Source organism: Lissotriton helveticus, chromosome 5_1, assembly GCF_964261635.1.
Source record: "Lissotriton helveticus chromosome 5_1, aLisHel1.1, whole genome shotgun sequence".
NCBI classification, from domain to species: domain Eukaryota; kingdom Metazoa; phylum Chordata; class Amphibia; order Caudata; family Salamandridae; genus Lissotriton; species Lissotriton helveticus.
The window spans coordinates 1,961,518,515-1,961,543,736 of record NC_136065.1 but is presented as its reverse complement, the minus strand read 5'-3'; the positions used below and the strand labels follow the sequence as shown (position 1 = coordinate 1,961,543,736).

Sequence of the window (25,222 nt, the reverse complement as noted above, 5' to 3'; positions counted from 1 at the left end):
CTTGTGGAATTCACTCCAAACATCCATTTCAGTTAAAGTACCGGAATGCATAGATACAAATTCAGAATAACTACCTCTTCAAATGACATTTCAGACACACAAGGCACATGAAGACTCAACAACCAAATCTTCTGAAGGACTGGCTACTTCCCTATAACAAGGCCAAACTAAAATGCTGGACTTTTCAACTGAAAAAAATATATAAACTGCTATTTGCTTACTTTGGACCTATTTCAGTCTCATACACCTATTTTTTTGTTTTCAATAAAACCTCCAACGCACAAATGCATCGCAAAATGTGAGGTAGGCTTGTGTTCCACAAACATTGTGCACCTTGCAAGTTTGATATTTGTGCACATGATATGCGCTCAAAAGTCTAAGTAAACAGGCACATAATAGGTAGCCTATAGCACATCACCACCAAAGTAAAAACTGTCAGTTAAAAAGGCAAACACAACATCACTACTTCAGCTAAACCCTCTTACCTGTTCTCCAGCAGAGTCATGCACACCACCTCTCGCACTGAGTCGCACCCCGGGGTTCAAGGAGCAGTTCTGCAGGTTCCAGGTTGCCACCCTGACCACAGGCTGGCCGTCCTGCACCCAGCGAACACTTCCACTGGTGGAGATGAGCTGCGTGGGGCACTCAGGAAAGAAATCCAAGTCCTCACTTTGCAAGCTGAGCGAAGTGGGGCTGGGGTGTGGCCTGGTGGTGAAGTGCACCCCCCCGTTATTGTTGGCCGTGGCTGTGGAGGGTGGCCTGGACTTCTCTGCCGACACGTGGTGCCTGATTCTCTCCAGGAACGAGGCGCTGACAGACCCCACCTTCACCAGGTCTTCCACACTGCGGAAAGTTCCGTACTCAGTGCGATAATGCATGATGCCGCACGCCATGGACTCCATGACGCCCCAGAGGCTCATTAGCTGGGCGGCGGTGGCCGTGTTGATGTTGAGTTTGGTGGCGTTTGCAGAAGAAACCGAGGACAGGCGTTGGTGACCCGGGGGTGCTCACCTGTGTCCTTCCTCAGAGAGGTACTGGGGGAGTTCTGCCCGGAGCCTCCCCTGCCGGTACTGCCCACGCAGATCTCGAACTACACTTGCTCCAGCTTGGCAGCCCCCACCCGGCTCACCAGAGCCAGGTCTCCTCCACCTTTTTAAACCCCCTATGTACTTGCGGTACTCCACGATGCTCTGGGCCACCGAGCGCGTGATCCCGGGTAGCGTCATGAGCTCCTCCTCGGTGGCAGCGTTGATGTTCAGATGCTCCGGGTTCACCACGAGGATGTTGCTGAAGTTGCAGGCCGCGCTGAACTTACGGCTGCTCTGGCAGAAGTCCGACACGACGGGTCCTTGGGGATGGAGCGAAGGTATCCCAGATTTCCTCCCATGGTCCTTACCAGGGGCGACTATAGTCGTGTGCTCGAGGCGGCTCACATGCGGTCATGGGCGTCCGCAGACATTTTTCCAGGGGGGGGGCAAAATTTTACTTTATCACCATCCTCCGACATGATTAAGCACAAGTATTAAATTAATAAAGTTGCATCACAAACACACAATGCGCCTCCTCTCAAGTTTTGCCTAACCAACTGAAACCGCGACCCCTAATACATAGCATAGCATTCCTCTATGTACCTATGTTTCACAGAGCCCGAGATGTACTTTAATAAAAATAGGCATCTTCCCCAATTAAATAAACGATGTACCATACCAACACTTTGAGGATACCAAATATAAGTAAGAAGTGCCAAAATCTGACTGCTAATTTAAGCAACATTTTGTATCTAAAAGGTGTAAACCAACTCCAAAAAGCAAGAACGTCAATGTCCATTGCTTAAATCCTTATAAAACATAAGGAGTATGATTTTAAAAGACCACATTTATGAACATAAAGCTGCAGTACACATTTTATAAACTAATATAAGGAAAACAGTTAATAAGGATCACATTTTTCCCTCTCTAGTTCTGCCACTCTTACTTCTTGGCCCTAATACCTTCATGCTCTACTCTTTACCTCTCATCTTCCCACCTTTCCTCTCATATTTGCTTGCTGATTCTGCCCCTCTTACATTCACATCTCTCTTCCCTGCCCTACTCTTCACCTCTCAACTCTCCACCCAGTCTTTCTCTTCTCTGTTGGGTATGCCATCCTAAATACAGCTATGCCTTTTCCTTCTCCCCTTTCCTTTTATCTTCTCTTGCTGTTCCTGCCCCATTACATACACCTCTCCACTTCCGCCTTCCCTCTCCTCTTGCTGATTCTGCCTTTCTTACATCAAACTCTACCTCCCTGATCTAATCTTCATCTCTAATCTCTCACCAAGCCTTTAACGTTCTCTTTCTGGTTCTGCACATCTTACATCCACCTTCTCCTCGTCTTTCCCTCTTCATCCAACCTCTTAATATCTCTTGGTGGTTCTTCTCTCCTCCATCTACTTCTCTCTCTTGCCAATCTGCCTATGTGCTCTTGCTGGTTATGTCTCTCTTATAGCCATGCCTCCTATCCATGCACTACCTTCACTGCTCATCTCTCCCCCAGCCTTATAACTTTTTTCACTGGCTCTGCCCCATTTGCATCTTCTCTACATTTTTGTCCTCCTGAACACTCTATTAGTTTCTCACTGATTTTGCCACTTACACCACCTATTTCCATTCATCCTCTACTCTTATTCTCGTCTCTTCCTCAAACCTAATTTTGTTGATTGTACCCTTTAACATCAAACTCTCTGCTATCCCAACTTTGTTGCTTCTCCTCTCATTATGACCCTCTTATATCCACCATTCTCCTCCATGATGTATGCCTCATCTCTCCCCCTATACAAAAACAGGGTTCCTTATCCTGGGTTCACTACGACATAAACAGTATTCTTATACCAACATGAGGGCGTTAGTAACGGCGCAGGGGGTTACAATGTTACACCAGTTACCAAATTTACACCTTTGTGCATATGGTGCCTAATAGTATCAACAATGACATGAAACAGTAATATTTATAAAAACATTGATCAATCATTTATTGCAAATAAAGGATTAAAAGTAAATGGTAACATATACAGGGTTAATGCCCAATTTATCATAAGATTTTTAGACAAAAACATACATCATGCTTTAAAAGTTGCTAATATAGCAATGTGTTACGCAAACATTACATCATCATCTTTACAATTAAAATTAAAAAAAGTTATCATGGGAACGAAAAGTGTCAAACTTTTCACTGGCTCTTCCCCATTTGCATCTTCTCTACATTTTCGTCCTCCTGAACACTCTATTAGTTTCTCACTGATTTTGCCACTTACACCACCTATTTCCATTCATCCTCTACTCTTATTCTCGTCTCTTCCTCAAACCTAATTTTGTTGATTGTACCCTTTAACATCAAACTCTCTGCTATGCCAACTTTGTTGCTTCTCCTCTCATTATGACCCTCTTATTTCCACCTTTCTCCTCCATGATGTATGCCTCATCTCTCCCCCTGCCTCTTACCTTTCTCACTGATTCTGACCTTCTGCATCCACCTCTCACCATTTCCTCTCTCTTCTCTGTGTAAGGTTTCTTGATTGTTCTGCCTCTCTTACATTTACATGTCCCATGCATGTACTGCCATTCACTTCTCATTTCTTCCTCCAGCCTCCTAGTGTTTTTGCTGGTCTACCCCCTTTACACCCACCTCTTCTCTTATACCTCCCTGCCTATTACCTTGTCTCACTGTTTCTGACTCTCTTATATCCGCGTCTCCCTTCCATGCTCGACACTTCACTTTATCTCTACTACTGTCTCTTTCCTTTCTCACTAATTCTGCCTCTATTACACTCACCTCTTACCTACCTACTGAACCTTTCACCTCCCATCTCGTCACAGCCTCTAATGTTCTCACACTGGTTCTACCTCTCTATATTCTACCTCTCCCCTGCCTCTCTCCCCTGCCTCTTACCTGCTCTTGGTTGTCCTACCCTCTTACATCCAACACTCACCATACCCTCTCCATGACACTTAAGTTCTCCTGATGGCTCCGCTTCTCTTATATCTACCTCTCCTATCCAAGCACATCATTTCACCTTTCATCTTTCTCTCCAGCCTCAACTTTGTTCACTGGTTCTGCCCTCTTTATGTCCACCTCTCCCTTCCATGCTCAACTCTTCATGTTTTATTTCCTCTCACCTTTACCCTCAATTCACTGTTTCCGTCCCTCAAGCTTCCACCTACATGCTCTGCTATTTACCACTCTTCTCCTCAGCCTCTTACCTTGCTTTACCTCTTGTGCCACGACACAATACAGGCCCCTGCAGCACAGATGGTCCCACAACACTTCAGGAGGCCCCCAACCCATCACGGGGTCCCATTCAGCCCAGGGCCAATGAATATCTGTGAGATGTGGTAGACTGAGGGGCTCATTATCACAGTATACGAAGAGGGACCCCATCATTTTGGGTTACACCACTGCTCTTGTTTTATTTACAGCATTCTCTCCCCTTCCATCCTGCCACTCTCCCCAAGCCTGTTACATTTCTCTTTTGCATGCTATTCCTTTTACCTAACCAAGACTCTTCCCTTCTCTCATTGATTCTGTCATTACATACACATCACTCCCTCCCCATCTCCCTTTCCTTAAACGTCTGGTTCTATGTAGTTGTTTTGCCCCTTATGTTCAGACCTCACCTCTGCTGCTCTATCATCTCCCCCACCTATTACCTTCTTTTGTTTGTCTAGCCCCTTTTAGATGTGCCTCTCCCTTGATACTTCTATTAAAAGCAAAAGTGGACACCAGACCGCCTTAGATGTACCCAGGAACACGGGAATTCGGTATTTCCGATATGAACAAACATGATGCCAGGGAGTAGAGCAACCTTTTCAGATGTGTAAAACAAGTAATGGAGAGTGGCTTGAGGGGTTATAACTTGGAAGTATCTTGGAGGGTTCGTTGCACTCCTCTCAGGGTGGTAAGAATGGATGTGGGGTCACCCCTCCTTACCTCCTACCAACTCAATGTTGTCATCTCCACTATTATTTTGCCGACCCAATTTTTCATTATTCCTTTTTTTATGTAAAAAACATGAAAATAAAAAAACACAAATGGGCAGATTTACAAGAAAGTGCCGCAGCATGGCACCGCAAGCCCTTTGGCTGCGCCACGCTGTGTAACTTTCAAAGCACAGGAATGCGACATATCTACAATGATATGTCGCATTCCTGCGCTGGCGCAGAAACAGCTGCCAGCTGCCACAGCTGCCATGCGCCGGCGCAGGCAGCCTTGCACCATGGTGCAAGGATGCCTGCGCCATGGGGAGATTGCTTTTGTGAAGGAAGGTGCCCCTTCCTGCACAAAGGCAATCACTGGAGGCATTTTCCTCTTTCAATGTGTGCTGTAGAATGCAGCATGCATTGAAAGAGGAAAAAACGAGGAGAAATGAAAAAATGACTCCTCGTTTCTCTTGGCTATGCCACCCCTATGGTGGCGCAGCAAACTGACGCATTTCCAGGTTTACGATTTCTCTTAAATCTGTAAATGCATCAGTGGACATGGGTGTTGCGTGGGAACATCCACAGCAACACCCATGTCCCGCCCCTAACACGCAAAGTGTTGCGTGAATAGGGGCGAAATTTACAAGCACAGGTTAAGTCACGCAGGGTGACTTTACCTGTGCTTGCAAATATCCCTTTGCAGGCTGCACCACCGGTGCGTCACGCAACGTGATATACCGGCGGCGCATGGGGCTTGTAGATGGATGTATGATGCTGCATCGCAAACGTTTTCATCGCGAACATTCACATCGCCGTCTTTACATTGCACACACATTCGTCTTGGGGGTACGGAGGGATAGCGCTCTAGCTGCTGGCTACCTCCCGCCCTCTCTGTGCATTTAAACCGCGTTGTAACGCGGGCTCGCAGATTAGTGTGCTACCCCCGAGGCGGAAAGCCGGGGGCCGTATTGTTTGCAGAGTTCGTTTTTCTGAAAATCTGTGTTGTTTTTATAGCGGCGCCACACGCTTTTAAATATTGAAGCTTTCTTAAAAATTGTGTAATAGAAACTATTTGTGGATTTTAGAATACTTAAAATCTCACCTCTACAACGTCCACTTCGCTTGAACTACTCCCTGACCCCTACTCTCTGCACAGCCGATTAGGGGCTGGTGCAAGAGAAGGGCGGACGCCATCTTGGGGGTACGGAGGGGTAGCGCTCTAGCTGCTGGCTACCTCCCGCTCTCCCTTCTATGCCTATAAAATGACTGCCACTTTCCGGCGGCGCAGCGGACGGGCGCAGCGGGTGCGCCAAAGGCGTGCCAAAGGAAAGCCCGTCTGCGCCCGTCCGCGCCAATTCCGCGACAGGCGCAGGACGGGCTGTTCAATCGCATTCTGCCTGTCTCTATCAGGTAAGTGAGCTTATGAACCTCACTATGCCCATGGGTTGTCCTTGTAGGATTTAAATGGCCAAAATCAGAGGACCATTTTCGTGTAGATCCTGTCTGTGGTCCTCTCCCTGGGCTCCAGTTAAGATACAGTCCCACCCATATAACAGTACGGCGACTACGTCACATTTTAAAGGGGGGCTAATAAACTCCCGCTCTATGGCCTGCCACAGTCAAGATCTAAACGATCTTATTGTAGACTCAAACTTAGACTGTCTCTTCATAACGGAGACTTGGCTGACAGAGTCCAGCAACCCTGACGTAGCAGCTGCCCTTCCACCTGGCTACACTATCTTCCGACAGGATAGAATGAAAGGAAAAGGTGGAGGAATAGCGGTAGTGCTCAAAAGCCATTTTAAATGTCATACCTTTTCTTTAGCTCCCCTAAAAGGGGTCGAAGGTCTGGGCTTTTCTATCAAGCTAAATGATTAATCTTCCTTTTCAGGCGGCTTGATTTATCGCCCTCCAGGTAGTGCCTTGTCATTTTTAGACACACTAAGTGACTCTTTAGGACAATTCTTAGTTCGCTATCCACACTTTCGATTTTTGGGTGATTTTAATTTACATTTGGAATCCACATCTGACACACAGGCACTGAATTTCCTCCAAACCTTGGAGATCTTCGACCTTCAACAAACTGTCACACAGCCCACCCATCAAGCCGGCCATACTTTGGACGGAATATGCACTAATTTTCCCCTTTTGGAGACTCAGCCCCCAGTCCCGCAGATTTGGTCAGACCATTTTTTGGTCCCCTTTCACATTAAGCTCTCACAGCCCCAACCTCCAGTCAAACTGACTCATAATTTAGGGAACCATGTTAACTGGACACGAGTGGAGCCTAATTTGAAGCTGAACCCTATTGTTGCTCCACTTATTCCCACCATGCCTGGTGATGCTGCCCAGGGCTCCAAATGCTTTCATATGTGGATGCGACAGGAGATTAAGGACAGAATCCCACAGAATCGCCCTCGAAGTAAAGGGAAAAAAGGGAAGCTTAATGCCCCTTGATTCACATCTGAACTAGCAAAACTTCATCTATTATGCAGAAAAAAAGAACGTAACTGGCGAAAAACTTATGATCTGATAGAAAGAAGCCTGTACACCCAGCAGAGAAAAATTTACCTCATGGCGATCAAAACAGCTAAGAAGAACTTTTATATTAATGCTATTAATACAGCCAAACAAAAGCAAAAAAGTTATTCTCAATCGTCAAGTCCTTCACCCATCCTAGGGCTCTACAACCAGAAATCCCACCTTCTTTAGAATTCTGCAATCAGATTGCGGACTTCTTTGAAGAAAAAATCTCACAAATACAAAAGGACTTCCAAGCTCCTTGTCAAGCCTTGCTTGCTACTCCACCGGATTGTGGAAAGAACCTGAAGGGCTGTCTCAGAACTTTCACCCCGGTTACGCTTCTCCAGACACGTGAGGCAATTATGTCAAGTAAATCGGGTGCCCCCTCGGATTCATGCCCACCGAGAATCCTCCACCAAGTAATTGAGGTTGTTAATCCCATCATAAATGAGATTGTTAATGCTTCCCTGAGCGCAGGCGTCGTGCCTAGTGAGTGGAAGCATGCAATCGTGAGACCTCTTATGAAAAAAGTAAATAAATCCCCCACAGACCTTGCTAATTTGCGCCCGATCTCACTCCTCCCCGTTCTGGGAAAGATCACTGAACAAATGGTCCATAAAGAATTAAAAAATTATGTAGACACTCATCAAATCCTTCATCCTCAGCAATCAGGTTTCCGTTCACACCATTCTACGGAATCTGCCCTGATTGAACTTACTGATTCAATAAAGCTATTACAAGACCAGGGGAAGAACGCCGTCCTGATCTTATTAGATCTCACGGCGGCGTTCGATACCATCTCCCACTCCCTATTGATTAATAGACTTAGGGATATAGGAATCACGGACGTTGCATTGGATTGGATAATCTCCTTCCTGACTGACAGGTCCCAGACCATCTCTTTGGGCACTTTTCTCTCTAAAGAGAAGAAGGTACATTCTGGAGTCCCACAGGGCTCAATATTGAGCCCTTTATTGTTCAATATATACATGGTCCCTCTCATCTCTCTAATTGAGTCATACGGCATATTAGTAACATCATATGCCGATGACACTCAGTTGATTGTCCCCTTGGAGAACAATTCCACAGACGCTGAGTTGAATTTTAAGAAGTGTTTAAGAGATGTTTTCCGTTGGATGGGTCAAAACCATCTTAAATGCAACACCAGTAAGAGGGAAATTCTGCCCATTCGTAAAAATCCCCAATTCTGCCCCAGCAAATGGTGGCCTGAGGACATCCCTGCGCCACCGCAAGCAGTTGCATCAGCGAGAAATCTTGGCGTTTTATTTGACGCCGACTTATCCTTTGACCAACATGTCAGGAATGTTGCAGGAAGCTGCTTTAGCATCATTAAGTCACTAAAAAAGTTTTTTGACTTTCTTCCCATAGACTCAAGAAAGGCAGTGGCAGTGGCCTTAATTCTTGCACGTCTTGATTATTGTAACGGCCTGATGGCAGGCGTCAAAAAGAAAAACACCCTCAGAAAACTCCAAGGCGTGCAGCATGCAGCGGCTAGACTTGTTCTCAAGTTACCCAGGAGATCATCTGCCTCGGCCGCACTTAAAACCCTTCATTGGTTACCACTCCCTAAAAGAATACTGTTTAAAATCTTAATTATAGCATTCCGTGCATTTAATGGCACTGGACCGATTTATTTCATCAAACGGTTTCCCCACTACAGTCCCGTAAGGACCTTAAGATCCTCAGGTCAGAATCTGATCAAGCCGTTAAAATTCAAACTTAAGACTAAAGGAGGCAAGTCTCTGACTTTTTTGTCTGGCAAGGCGTGGAATTCTATCCCCAACCATCTTAGAACCCTAACTCAGGAAAATCAATTTAGAAAACAACTCAAAACGTGGATTTGTTCTCTTTCTGATGATTATGTAATGTCCTTCATATAGTCTCCTTCTGTTTTTCATACTTTTGCACACTTTTCAGTCAGCGCCAGGATGCTCCTTCCGGAGCGATTGTTTGCGCTTTAGAAATATACAAAAATATACAAATATATATAAAATAAATAAAAATATACATTCACAACGCACGCTGTCACAACGCAACCCATTACTTCGCTCCATCATTGAAATGCATACAAAACACAATCACTACGCACAAAAACACCCCGCATGCTTTAACATCGCATTTTTTCCCCGAAATAACACACACCACCTCCAGCACGAGCACACCCCTCCGGAGTGGCGGTGGCTCTGGTGCTGGTCGCGACCAGTGGAGAGCCCCTAAGGAACCCGTGCGCGGAACTACCAGGTCCCGGAGGAGGCCCTGTGACCCTGCTGGTAAGAAAAGTGTGCAACGGGGTGTTTTGGGCCTGGGTCCGCCGTGGCACAGGGCCAGGATCACACTCACGCCGGGCCAGCTCCAGAAGCTTCTACAGCTCATTTGTCAATGCAGTACTCCCGGAGTGTCCTGGTAAATCTACACACCACACAGTGTCCCCCTCATCAGCTTGATTATGCATGCATGGTGGCCCTTCAGTGGTATGGAGCCTTTTTATTCTGCTCTGTGGTGGGCTTCAACTGTGAAGAATGTTCAATGTCCCAATGTGAAGGACACACATATGTCAACAACTTTTAAAGAAAATTATTATTATAACATATATACATATAGCACTAGACTTATGCACAGATTAAACCACATACCAATGTATCTTTGTCAGCAGGCTTAAAGATAATACAAATAGATCCACCAGAAAATTTGTCAAAAACGTTTTTACAATTTTATTCCACATATGTTGAAAAAATGTATACAATTTAATAAAAATACAATTTCATAAAAGCATTAAAATATTTATACATCACTAAGCAATTCAACTATTTGTTAAAACAGAAAACTACAGTCGACGCGGCGTTTCGGTGATATTTCGATGATGTTCACCTTCTTCAGGACAGTTTTCTCACAAAGTCACTCTAATGTACATGAAGTTACATCAAAGATTGATGGTCGGTCTATTTTCTCAGGAGCTGTTTCATGCGGTAGGTCAATATAAAACAATATTGAGCTTCTGATTAGCTTGGTTGGAGCCACCGTGTCATGGCGATCTCTTCGAATAGCTAAAATTGGCAAATAAGTCACGAAGCCAGATACGGGCTAGGTGCAGGTCGCATTTGGATACTGCTAACCTCTCAAGATGCCATCACGAGTTATCTTCATGAGATGTTCTGAATCTGATCCTGTGAAGATTCAGATATTTATGCAGGAAAGGGCAGACGGATAATGCCTTCGTGCCAGGACCTTCGCGGTATACACCTGCTTCCAACCAGCTTCTAGTTTCGATTAGGGCTTCAACTGTGACCTTGAGATCAGTGTAGTTTAAATCGGCGTCACTCAGCTGCCTCACTATCACCCAGTTGGCGTCTGCGACACATGCACTTGCGCCCAGGTGCGCTGGCTACTGACAACGAGTAGAGAAGTTGAACAATTGTCCCCTGGCTCACTTTAATGACAGGAAGGGTCATCCTCCCACATTCACAAGTATCACGTTGTGGCTTCTCTTTTAAGACTAATACAATACCAGCTACATGCCAGCAGACTCGACAACATCAAGTAATACTTGATGATTGCTACCAGCCTGAAGTTGCCATCCATTGCAGAAGCACAAAAGAGCCAGCAACGGTGGCAGGATTATCAATTTTTCAGGTAAAATAACATTTTGCCGTTGGAGCGCTCCACCAACACTAATTTTACAATGCCAATTCCTATCCTTTTCATTTGATTTGGAGCCACGGTCTGGTTGTGGCCTGAAGCATCAGCTTGAGGAAAATGATATTTTGCCTGACCAAAAATGTCCACTACATATACCCTATGTTACATGTCATGTGCATGTCACCCATGCATATTTCCCGTAGTGGCCTGAATCACTAGGCCTCTACAAATCATGTCCTGCATTAGAAATGCCAGTCATCAAAGTCTCCCAAACATTAAGTTAGCATAAGGCCCATGTATTTGCATTGCATTGTGCACTTTTAAATAAATATTGTAATGAACCCATTTTGTGGCGCAGCCCGAGCCACTTTTCTGAAATAAGGGTGTTTCATGACTCCTGACACACTGAAGCTGCAGTTACGTCCCTCTGACCTCGCATACTTCTAGCTCAGCCGAGAGAAGCCCAGCAAGAGGCCTGCCAAGACTGTATTATGTATAACTGTTATCCGAGGGAGATAGGGCCTAGCCATTCTGACTCCATTTAAGTAAATCACGGTGCTTGCATCCATAGAAGAGCTCACAGCCCTCATGCAATGAACGAATAAATATGCCCTCTCTGTCTTTTAGTGACGAACAACCTTTGCTTCTTTTGCTTGCTGACTCTAGATATCAGTTGTACTAGATGTGCTGGTCGCCTTGACATAAAAGATCTCTCTGCTGGGTTGAAAGTCAGCCTCCTCCCAGTTACACGTCAATTGCACGTCATGCTCAAAGTTGCACAATTAGGGCACAGTTCGAGCTGGTCATGCCAACTCCTCCTCTAAGTACCCACCCACCTATGACACCTACCTATCACACACCTATGACTCATCAAAGTACACACCCTCATGCACGCCCACATGCTCTTATCTCATTTTCTGTCTTGTGCCTGCTCCTATGTACAAGGAGTGAAAAGTATATAATATGATGTTTTGTTATTAAATGTTAGAAGACTCTTCCTGAACCTCAGAGGTGATGGAACATATTCTCCCTTTGACTCGAGTTATTGGAATAAAGCCCATTTTAACTCAGATACCACGGACTCTGCTTCTCACTTGATGCATGATACTTTGTTAATGCCTAGAAATTCTGCCAGGGTAATAATTTATTTACCACATAATTTGGCGCCCGAATAGGGACATATCCCTTTCCCCACTCGCCGGAGTTGTCGGTCTAGTCTTTGCCCCCTTCCACAGCCGTGACGGACTTCAAAGCGCACCAGCAGGTCTTCCTGCCACTCCCTCATGCCCACGGAGGAGGACGGACTGCGACCAGGCATCCATGTGAGGCGGTGAGGAACGCGGGTCGTCTCAACCAGAGGCCCAGCCCGTGAGAGAGCAAGGTCCGAGGTCTCCAGAGGTCCATCTGTTCCAAGGCGCAAGCGTAGTCAAGTCAAGTTTCCGAGGCCTTCAAGTTTCAAGTTCTGCTTTCCCGGTGAGTACCACTATGGGAAATGTATCAAGTTTCAAGACGGGCTCATTTTAAATGAGAACGGTCAAGACGGGCCCACGGTAAAAGGTGGGAACGGTCAAGACGGGTCCACGGTTAAGTTAAACGTGGGCCCGGTAAAGACGTGTCTCAATTTTTTGGGACCGGTATGGTTGTACTGTATTTTCAGTGCACAAACTGTTTTTCAAGTACATGTTTAACTCTCTGTATCAGTTTAGGTTGTATCTGTATCTGTTTCAGTGTTTAAATTGTTTAGTGTGAATGATTGTTGATTGTTACAGTCTATTTTTGTGTATTGTGTTTCCATTGTATTGGTTTCTGTTTTCAAGATTACGTCAGATAGGGACCAGAAAAGGTATACTAGAATAGACAGTTAAAACCCGGCCTAGAGACACACGTGGTAATTTTATGTATAATAAGCATGGGCTAAACGCCATTTGGAAAAAGAAGTCAAGACCCTCTCAGAAAGATGCCATTGAGTTATGGCGCAAAGAGTTACATAGGAGAACAGAGAAAGAATTCAATAAAGCAGAGAGAACTAAACAAGCCAAGAAATGCCGTTGTTAACTGGTATTTATCCCGTTCTGTCAGAAAAACTAGCTAAAGTGACCACCTCAGAAAGACCCAGTAGGTAGAGAACGCCACCACCTGTACCCTTTAGAGTATGTAGAATTAAAGCCGACAGCATCTGAAGCGTTCATTTCCTTGTATCTAGACAAGTCCCTTCTGGACTGCACAAGTGCCTTGTGAGTAACTAGTTGGTTTATTTGTGAATTGCGCTTTGTGCTTAAGACTTGTGAGTAGTTTGTTGAATATTCTTAAGTATAGCTCCTTGTAAATATGCCTTGTGAATAGCGTGTCATTTTTGTGACTTGTTGAGTTTCTTGTAAATATGGCTTGTGAATAGCGCCATGTAGTTATGGCCTGTGCAGAGCATGTTATCATCAGGTCCCTAGCCATTACGTTAGACAGGAGAGAGCTGGATCTCTTTCAAGTGCTTAGAGAAAATGTTTTGAAGATGTGCGTATGTGTTATGTGATACCGTGGAGAGATGAGTTCATGACTTTCCCATGTACTGCAGTCATTGGGGAATGATTGTGCTTCGGCTGCCAAAGAGTTAATATCTTTTATTGAGAAGGCAGTATTTGTTTTAACAAGGTGTTGAGGAATTTTGGCGGGTTTTTTTGGGTGTTTGCGGGGGGGCGTGTTTTTGAGCGGAAATTCGTACCCGTTCCAGTGGAGGGATTAGGTTGCTTTTAGGTGAGGATTTAGGGAATCGCTTGGACTACTGTGATGCCAAATTTGAAAAGGATCCGAGCTGTGGAAGTGGTGGAAAAAGCATGTTTTGTGTGGAGGTGCGATTTGCCATGTTATCCAATGGGCGTATTCAGTTTGCAGATTCGTTGGGTAAATGTTGCATGGAGAGTAAAGGAGTGTATTTGTAAAGGTTTGCCTTGGAACACTTGATTTAATGTGTTTGGCTCAGAGGTCGGTATAGTTGTAAATAGACCAGTCGAATTGAGATAAGGGTTTGCACCACGAAGAGTGCTTCAATGTTTTCGCGGTTGGAAAGAAAATATGAAACAGACCCATCTTAGAATGTGCTTTTAATTAGTGTAATGCAACAGTGTTTTTTGTTTAAATAGGGATGTTTCTACAAAATATGAATTATTATTTTTCCCAATGCAAGCTGTCCTTTAGCGTGTGACAGTTATCCCACTCACTTAGGAAAGTGGCTATTTGTAAATTAATGGACGTGGCCCTTTTTGATAGCTACAATACACTACCATGTTAGTGCATTGCTAAGAGTCCCCTACATTAGTTTAGTTTGCATTCATTTAGTTTCAAGGCTCACCTATGTACTTTGACAGGCTGCTTCAATTGATATGTGCAGAGAACAGTCCCCACTAAAATTAGAAAAGATGGCTTTTGAAAAAGTATGAATCTGGCCCTTTTAATAGGTAGAATAGAAAAGCTTACACACTTACTAATGAAAATATTGGTTATGCAATGCAGAAATTAAGGAGTTCGACATGTTATTTTCAAAAAAGTAAAATATGGTGTGTTTCCATGCCATGATTGTTTTGTTCTGTTTATTGTTTCCCTTGCAGCTAGTAGCAGTACAGAATTATTTAAAATGCTAGCATGTCACTCAGTTACAGAAAAATATATGTCATTATTAATTTACTTTTTAACACGTTTTAAAGTTTGCTTCAGTTAAAGTTAGAAAAGCTCTGGCCTGGGAAGAGATATGTTATGACGTACAAGGAATGTGTTTTTTAACCTTGAGACAGTCCGTCCGAGACCGAGATGGCCTGGCTCCCAGTAAATGTTTATGTAAAGGGAGGGCTACTGACTTGTTGGCCATAACCCAATTCTTTCCGCGATCCCTTTGTTTATGTAAAGGGAGGGCCACTGCTCATCAGACTTACACTAGCTTCCTTCGCATGTGGAGGGAGGAGGCTTGCAGCTCACTCTTTAAGAAACTTGGCAGGCGCCTGGCTCTTTCAATGAGCTCAGCGTTGGCAGCGACCCAATTTTAGAGAAGCAGAGACGAGTGAGATGCTTGTCTCCTCTTAGTGATGTTTGACACTGAGCCAGCTCCTGGCTCTGAGGGGAGGGGTAGGTTAGCAAGGAGTGAGTTCGTAGCGAAGTTACCTCCCCAGCCCCTCTGACTTGTGTACAAAAAGTTGCTCTTCCTTACAGATAAGTCACGCTTGCAAATGTATAGTTTAAAATAGTGTAAACAGAATAATTGGCAAGAGTCTTGCTCTTGCGATGGGTTCAGCATCTGGCAGTCATTCAATTTTAGATCACAGTGTAGCCCGGCTTGGAATTGATTCAAAACTCTGAGCGCGGACATTTTTCTAAAGGGAGGGGCTGTTTCTCACAGAGGCTCCAGCCTTCTGTCTATGACAAGAATACTTTGGTTTTATTCAAATACATTTAGAGAACATATTGTAGGTAGTATGGTCATACTGTTCCCAAGATCTAGAGTAGGATTTTTATTTTTTTGTAAACTGCAGAGCTTTTGAATTGAAAATTCATTTTTCTTTATTTGTTTATTTCTATGTCATTTATTTTTGCTAGATTGATGACAGTGAGCCCTAGCATTTACAGTCAGACACTAAAGGAACGGCTGGACAGTGTTTACATGCCTACCAACACAGCACTGATACAGTACATAAACGACATTCTAATTACAGCAAGATCAGAACCAGACTGTGACATTGCATCTCTGACAGTCTTGCACTTTCTGTGTAAAGCAAGTGGTGTACAACACTTGCTTTCCAAGGAGGGTACACCAGGTATACAGCTAACACGGTAGACAGCTAACACAAGAATCATACAGCTCATTACTAACCTTTCACAGCCCAGGACACAAAAGGAAGTACGTGCCTTTATTGGCCTCACTTCTTACTGTAGGCAATGGATTCCCCAGTATGCATATCTAGCAAACCGCTCATACAGTTAACTACACAGGAGGCAGCCATTTTGACTGTTCTCCCTAGGACACAAGAACACACCTTGGCATTTGAGGAATTAAAAAGAGCATTATGTCACGCGCCAGTTTTAAGCGACTCCATGTTACAGTAAACATTTTATGCTTTTTTTATTTTTATTTATTTTTACGTTTGACTGTAGCGAGACTGACAGGATATGAACTGACATTATTTCAACCACACATAGAGATCAGACGTTGTAATATTCTGAATCCTGCAACGCTTTTGCCCTCAAGTTCAGTAAATGCATCACCACATGACTGTGTGGAAGTAATGAATAAACCAAGACAAGACCTGACAGATATTGCACTTCTAGACCCAGAACAAGTACAGGAGACTTAGTAGCAGCGTATGCCGTGACCACAGAAGTCATAGAGACACAGAAAATAGACACCCTGTCTGCTCAAGCAGCAGAGCTCATTGCTCTGACACAAGCCTGCATAAGAGCAAAGCACTTGAAAGTAAACATTTATACAGACTCACAATATGCCTATGGCGTACTTCATGATTTTGGAGAGAGGTTTTTTTTTTTTTTTTTTGACCTCCCATGGGACCATGATTCAGCATGGCCAGCTTATTCAGGCCCTGTTAGAGGCCATACATTTACCTACAGCCATTTCTATCCTGAAAAATAAAGCTCATACCAAAGTTACAGACACCATTACCCAGGGTAATGACCTGGCAGACCGAACAGCTCAGACAGCCCAGACACCAACAGACACGACAAGGACAGAGGTACCATTACTGATATAAAGTATGACTGTCAGGGATCCCACTCAAGATGTACTTGACATACAGACACATGCCACAACAGATGAGATAATGAATTGGACTGAACAAGGAGGGGTCCAGATTAACCAAGGTTAGATGACTAAGGGAAAAAGCACATGGTTTCTTTCAGATTCTATGGTACAAGTAATCATAAGCCCAGCACATAGTCCAACACACGTAGGAGAGAAGATGATAGATGATGATAGACTGCTTACAGAATATTTGGTTTAACAAGCACCTACGTGCAGCAGTGGAACAGAAAGTGCGAACATGTATGAACATGTATGATCTGTTATCAGTTCAGTCCAGGTAAAGGCATTCCGGTGGAACAAGGCGGATTTCATCCTCCTGACCACCCTTTTGAGGTTCTCCAGACGGATTATATCCAAATGGACAGATGTAGAGGTTTAACAAGTATGTCCTAGTAGTTGTGTGTGCACTGTCTAGATGGACAGAAGCATATCCAGTTCCAGATTATACTGCTGTTACAACAGCCAGACAATTAGTGCGCAGTACTTCCCCAGCTATGAATCCCCTCATGTGATCTACCTCATGTGATCTATTCAGATAACGATCAGCCATTCTCCTCTGAATTAATGAAACAAGTGTCCCTTCTGTTAGGTTATACATGGAAATTCCATTGTGTCAGACACCCAGAAGCAGTAGGCCTTGTAGAAAGTAAAGTAAATAACTGATGTTGACAGTAACATGCTGACAGATTACCTGGCTTCCTTGATTTCTGCACTACTCTCTTTTCATTCACAGGTTGCTGCCGCCTTCCCTGACAACACCCAGGTCAAGGAACATGCCATAGCACCAGGAGAATTTGGACTCCTCAGGATCTTTGATCGTTCAAGTCCCCTTGAGCCACGTTGGAAGACGCCGAAGTTGGTGGAAGGACGTAAAGGCCGAACTCACCTTCATCACTATTTGGAACTTTGGAACTTTGGAACTTTGGAACTTTGACCTTTGCTAGAAAATACCCCTCAGCAAGAGTATAGGTCTAGCTTAAGAACTAGCAAGTCAGACGTAGTTTAATTGTTTAAGCCCACCCGGTGGTGAATCGGTTAGACTCAATTTCTGACATGTATAAGATCACATATGAGAATAGTAGGAAGAGAGATAAGAAGGAAAAATACTGCAAGAGATTACGTAGTAGATGTATAGTTACCTTAATCATTCTTTTTATTCTGTGAATTGTTATAATTGGTGTCAGTTTATTGCTACATGTTTTCTTTCCCATTTCCTCACATATACACTCTTCCAGTAACAGTACCATAGAGCATACATTTAGTGACCTGCCTCCCCATGAATTGTCATATCGACTTGCACTACGTAACAATACATTTATTCGAATGTTACACCATTCTCATCAGACCAGCAATGCGACCGATTGCTGGGTATGTGGCCAAATGCCACCTTATCAAGAAACGAAGGGAGTTTTGCCCTTCTACCCTTTACCGTTCTCACACAATGGTTCGTGTGGAGCATGGTTTGCTCTAATGACCTCAATAGATAGAAGGTACATAGCTTATCCAGGTGGCTGGATATACGGAAACCTGAATAAAGTAATGAATGAAGCATGCTTTCCAGACAAAGACGGATTCCCCCAAAGAAAGGGAACCGATTTAGAGAATGAAGAGTACGAACAGGGAAATGCATCTGTTAATTTTATAATGTTAAACGTTCAGCCCAAGCAAAACACAGGTCCACCGTTTATATCAGTCCTGCCAGCAAAAGGTGATTTATGTGTTAGTAAGAAAGGCTCAGTACATATGGGACACAGCAAGTGTAACACTGTAGTAGAGTTTGATGAAAACGGACTATCTTCTTTCAAAACATCACGCCATACCTATTTCATTTGTGGTCAGACAGCCTATGTACATCTGCCCTTAGACTGGGGTGGGACTTGTTATATAGCATTATTATTGCCACCCGTTTTTCTAGCCCCATCAAATTATCATAGAGATTCACAACTAGAACATGTTAGACAAAAGAGAGATAAATCCAATGGGGTACATTGTTCCTGCACTCGACTGTCGCACTGCGGTAGAGGAAATCTTTTCCTTTGTAAAACTCTTCATGATTATGTCATTTTTATCCATTGATCAGTATTAGTCCAACCTTTTTAACCCGTACATCTTCCTTAATTACGCCACTACGGAGACAGCATGTTTGCATTTCGAATACTTTATTCATCATTTTCAAACACCAAGCGTTGCCAATCCAGGCTTTAACGGAGGCGTGTGAGGACAAACATGTTTCAAAAGTGGTTTTATGAAATCAACGTGCTCCCAATGCATTTCGAATTCTATGAATTCTTCGTCAGGGGTTTAACTGAAAATAAGATAAAGACACAATTATACTAGCTGCTTGTCCATTATTAGTGTACTCTAGTTGATTTCTCTAACTATACCCTCCATTAAACAGAAAAAACAACTTATATTTGCAAAACCCAAGCTACTCCCTCCGTGCTCGAACCCTACTATCTCCCATAATATCATTAACAGTGAGTCACGACTCCCTCCCAGCTGCACAGGTCCCGCTGAGCCACAGAACACCCTTCACACAATTTACCTTCTCTGCGCCACTGCTAGCAGCATAATCTCGCTTAGCTTCCACATAACGAGTGTTCTTAATGATTTACCCTCGCGCTCGTGCCGTTTTTTAAAGAGAGCAAAATCTCCCACCTGTGAGCAATCCCGCTTTACTCCGCTCCACCCCTCATTCTTGTGTATCATACCAAAAGACTTCATCTCCCATAGTGCCCCACATCACAGTCAAAGAAAAACATACTCCCTTCAAATTAAATCCGCCCCTATTAAACCTCCCGCAAAATGTGAAAGCTTATGTAAAAAATAACAAATAACAAGTCTTCCGCGTGCCCTATTTAGAATGTGCTTGTAACTGAACATTTCATAAACATGTCATAAAAACGAACTGTCCAAGCAGCAGAGTTCAATTGTCTCCTCATGCCTATATCGGTTTTGTTAATCGTTGCTTGTAAGTCATTCCACTTGAATCGATGTATTGTTTCTGTCTCCGTAATGGTGGTTCCTTTAGAAAGTAAACTTGAATCCTTGGGGTGCAAGCTCTGAGGTGATAGTATTGCTAAGCATAGAGTCAGAGTTGAGCTACTGCACTCCTTCCCTTTGTGAGCATGACGTGCAATTGACGTGTAACTGGGAGGAGGCTGACTTTCAACCTAGCAGAGAGATCTTTTATGTCAAGGCGACCAGCACATCTAGTACAACTGATATCTAGAGTCAGCAAGCAAAAGAAGCAAAGGTTGTTCGTCACTAAAAGACAGAGAGGGCATATTTATTCGTTCATTGCATGAGGGCTGTGAGCTCTTCTATGGATGCAAGCACCGTGATTTACTTAAATGGAGTCAGAATGGCTAGGCCCTATCTCCCTCGGATAACAGTTATACATAATACAGTCTTGGCAGGCCTCTTGCTGGGCTTCTCTCGGCTGAGCTAGAAGTATGCGAGGTCAGAGGGACGTAACTGCAGCTTCAGTGTGTCAGGAGTCATGAAACACCCTTATTTCAGAAAAGTGGCTCGGGCTGCGCCACAAAATGGGTTCATTACAATATTTATTTAAAAGTGCACAATGCAATGCAAATACATGGGCCTTATGCTAACTTAATGTTTGGGAGACTTTGATGACTGGCATTTCTAATGCAGGACATGATTTGCAGAGGCCTAGTGATTCAGGCCACTACGGGAAATATGCATGGGTGACATGCACATGACATGTAACATAGGGTATATGTAGTGGACATTTTTGGTCAGGCAAAATATCATTTTCCTCATTCCCTCCTTGTCCCCTACATAACCCTTTAAGATACATCTATATTCATGAGACCGTATAGTTCATCATACAGAATCATTTGTTCATCTTTAACTCTTTGTTTACGTGGATGGGGAATACAGGCAGTGGCACACAGGCCACAAATCGCCGGACCACACTGCAGACAGAGACAGCAACCAAATACCATAAGTAGGGCCATTCCTAGGAAGGACATAACTTTCGATCCCCATGCAGATATTACACCCCAGAACCAACTGGACCAAGTCCATGTGCCTGGGTCTTGATGTATGGCATGAGCAATCTTGTGGAGCCTTGTTATTGCTTCGTACACAGATGGTGCATTATCTGGGATGAAAATGCAACAACTAGATCGGATCACTCTACAAGCTCCGCCCTTATCCGCCAAGATGACGTCTAGAACGAGGCGGTTTTGAAGAACGACAAGTCTAATAGCAGACTGTTCCTGGGTCAAGTTCGCCAGGGCAGATGCAGTTACATTTACAACTGTTTCAAGAGTCCTTGTAAACCTGCGTATCAGTTTACTGTTTTGGACGGGACCTATGAAGAAAAAGAATCCTTTGTTGAAATCTGTATATTGCTCCAAAGCTGTTTCAGTCTGATCGATACCTGCAGAATCTGTCTCTCTCTTTTGTCTAAGCATAGAGTCAACAAAACCGATATAGGCATGAGGAGACAATTGAACTCTGCTGCTTGGACAGTTCGTTTTTATGACATGTTTATGAAATGTTCAGTTACAAGCACATTCTAAATAGGGCACGCGGAAGACTTGTTATTTGTTATTTTTTACATAAGCTTTCACATTTTGCGGGAGGTTTAATAGGGGCGGATTTAATTTGAAGGGAGTATGTTTTTCTTTGACTGTGATGTGGGGCACTATGGGAGATGAAGTCTTTTGGTATGATACACAAGAATGAGGGGTGGAGCGGAGTAAAGCGGGATTGCTCACAGGTGGGAGATTTTGCTCTCTTTTTAAAAAACGGCACGAGCGCGAGGGTAAATCATTAAGAACACTCGTTATGTGGAAGCTAAGCGAGATTATGCTGCTAGCAGTGGCGCAGAGAAGGTAAATTGTGTGAAGGGTGTTCTGTGGCTCAGCGGGACCTGTGCAGCTGGGAGGGAGTCGTGACTCACTGTTAATGATATTATGGGAGATAGTAGGGTTCGAGCACGGAGGGAGTAGCTTGGGTTTTGCAAATATAAGTTGTTTTTTCTGTTTAATGGAGGGTATAGTTAGAGAAATCAACTAGAGTACACTAATAATGGACAAGCAGCTAGTATAATTGTGTCTTTATCTTATTTTCAGTTAAACCCCTGACGAAGAATTCATAGAATTCGAAATGCATTGGGAGCACGTTGATTTCATAAAACCACTTTTGAAACATGTTTGTCCTCACACGCCTCCGTTAAAGCCTGGATTGGCAACGCTTGGTGTTTGAAAATGATGAATAAAGTATTCGAAATGCAAACATGCTGTCTCCGTAGTGGCGTAATTAAGGAAGATGTACGGGTTAAAAAGGTTGGACTAATACTGATCAATGGATAAAAATGACATAATCATGAAGAGTTTTACAAAGGAAAAGATTTCCTCTACCGCAGTGCGACAGTCGAGTGCAGGAACAATGTACCCCATTGGATTTATTTCTAATTGAACCATGATGAGGTGTTTCATGGTTTCTGTTCGCACGCATTTCGCTACATGAACTGAAAACACGTCATGCTCAAAGTTGCACAATTAGGGCACAGTTCGAGCTGGTCATGCCAACTCCTCCTCTAAGTACCCACCCACCTATGACACCTACCTATCACACACCTATGACTCATCAAAGTACACACCCTCATGCACGCCCACATGCTCTTATCTCATTTTCTGTCTTGCGCCTGCTCCTATGTACAAGGAGTGAAAAGTATATAATATGATGTTTTGTTATTAAATGTTAGAAGACTCTTCCTGAACCTCAGAGGTGATGGAACATATTCTCCCTTTGACTCGAGTTATTGGAATAAAGCCCATTTTAACTCAGATACCACGGACTCTGCTTCTCACTTGATGCATGATACTTTGTTAATGCCTAGAAATTCTGCCAGGGTAATAATTTATTTACCACAAGCTGTACACTGCCTTATGGAAATACTGGGGCCAGCCAAGGCAAAACTACAGACCTCTAGTTTATGTAGAGGTCCAGAAACAATGGTATAGTATAGAACTATTCCGGGCATTTCAGTAGCCAGAGAACATCTACCGCGCTCCTGAATCAAAAATTATTTTAGATTCCATCATAGCTTTGTTTCAGTGTAAATGTTACCCACTTGCGATGTGATGGCGATGGTTCACACACTTGCGTTGTGTAAATGTTTTCTGCCCAATGCATTTTGGGCTCTTCTGGCCCTTCTTCGGGCGCTATATCTCAATCCTGTTGGGGCTCATTCAATTGGAATCGCTGCAAAGTGCATTACTTTGAACCTGATGCAAAACGAGAACCTCTCAACAGTTTCACAACACTTCTTTACGACTACACCAGCTGCTCCACTACCGAAAGTGTTTTCTGTGATAATAACAGATTAAATGATGTTATCTAGAGTGACTATGTCGATGCGATTTTTTGTTGATCAAATGCACAGATAAGAGTTTTACAAGGAAAAAGTTTGTATTGTAATTAAGTTGTGTGATGTGTAAAACCACGATGTTTAAATGGTAACATTGTTGTGCGATGCGATGGCGATGGTTCACACACTTGCGTAGTATAAATGGTAAATTATCATGCGCGGTTGAAAACAGATGCGATGGAGATGTAACAGCATGGCGATGCAATGTGATCCGATGTAACAGCATGCGCGATGTAAAAGCATGCATTGTTAAGGTTGTCGCGATGTAAAATGTGCGTTGTAATGCACCCGCGATGTTGTCTCATTGTTGTAATGGGTTTTCGCCCTTGTAGATCTGCCCCCAAGTGCTTATATTCAACTGATTGCAAAAAACCCAGTTAATGGACAGAATGTAGAACAATGTCATACATTCACCCCAGTACAAGGATCTGGGCCTAAATCCATCGTTTTTTGCACTCCACACCACCCTGGGTTACACACTGGCTATATGCAAATCAGCTCTGACCCTGTGCCTCATGGGAACAGTCCAGTCCGAACTACCAAGCCATGTCTTTCCCAGACTGGAATCAAGCATCCAAGGACCGGTTTCTGGCTATCAGCCTTCATCAGCCTGGATAGCTTGACTCCAGTGGTGTGGAGAGCCTGGGACTCACGTCTGAGCATACCCAGCACACTCGGGGTGAAAATTGCATAAACACAGTTGATGGACAGAATGTAGAACAATGTCATACATTCACCCCAGTACAAGGATCTGGGCCTAAATCCATCGTTTTTTTGCACTCCACACCACCCTCGGTTAGACACTGGCTATATGCAAATCAGCTCTGACCCTGTGCCTCATGGGAACAGTCCAGTCCGAACTACCAAGCCATGTCTTTCCCAGACCGGAAACAAGCATCCAAGGACCGGTTTCTGGCTATCAGCCTTCATCAGCCTGGATAGCTTGACTCTAGTGGTGTGGAGAGCCTGGGACTCACGTCTGAGCATACCCAGCACACTCGGGGGGAAAATTGCAAAAAACACAGTTGATGGACAGAATGTAGAACAATGTCATACATTCACCCCAGTACAAGGATCTGGGCCTAAATGCATCGTTTTTTTGCACTCAACACCACCCTGGGTTAGACACTGGCTATATGCAAATCAGCTCTGACCCTGTGCCTCATGGGAACAGTCCAGTCCGAACTACCAAGCCATGTCTTTCCCAGACCGGAATCAAGCATCCAAGGACCGGTTTCTGGCTATCAGCCTTCATCAGCCTGGATAGCTTGACTCCAGTGGTGTGGAGAGCCTGGGACTCACGTCTGAGCATACCCAGCACACTCGGGGTGAAAATTGCAAAAAACACAGTTGATGGACAGAATGTAGAACAATGTCATACATTCACCCCAGTACAAGGATCTGGGCCTAAATCCATCGTTTTTTTGCACTACACACCACCCTGGGTTACACACTGGCTATATGCAAATCAGCTCTGACCCTGTGCCTCATGGGAACAGTCCAGTCCGAACTACCAAGCCATGTCTTTCCCAGACTGGAATCAAGCATCCAAGGACCGGTTTCTGGCTATCAGCCTTCATCAGCCTGGATAGCTTGACTCCAGTGGTGTGGAGAGCCTGGGACTCACGTCTGAGCATACCCAGCACACTCAGGGTGAAAATTGCATAAACACAGTTGATGGACAGAATGTAGAACAATGTCATACATTTACCCCAGTACAAGGATCTGGGCCTAAATCCATCGTTTTTTTGCACTCCACACCACCCTCGGTTAGACACTGGCTATATGCAAATCAGCTCTGACCCTGTGCCTCATGGGAACAGTCCAGTCCGAACTACCAAGCCATGTCTTTCCCAGACCGGAAACAAGCATCCAAGGACCGGT

At 44.0% G+C, this 25,222-nt stretch overlaps 1 long non-coding RNA gene and 1 pseudogene across 1 annotated transcript in view; both read right to left on the bottom strand.

Annotated features, from left to right (window-relative positions):
- The window catches only part of LOC144753912 (uncharacterized), an 804,407-nt gene that overhangs the window by 102,701 nt on the left and 676,484 nt on the right, over positions 1 to 25,222 (bottom strand). The window lies entirely within an intron of this gene.
- LOC144752344 (endonuclease/exonuclease/phosphatase family domain-containing protein 1 pseudogene) lies at positions 482 to 1,387 on the bottom strand (annotated as a pseudogene).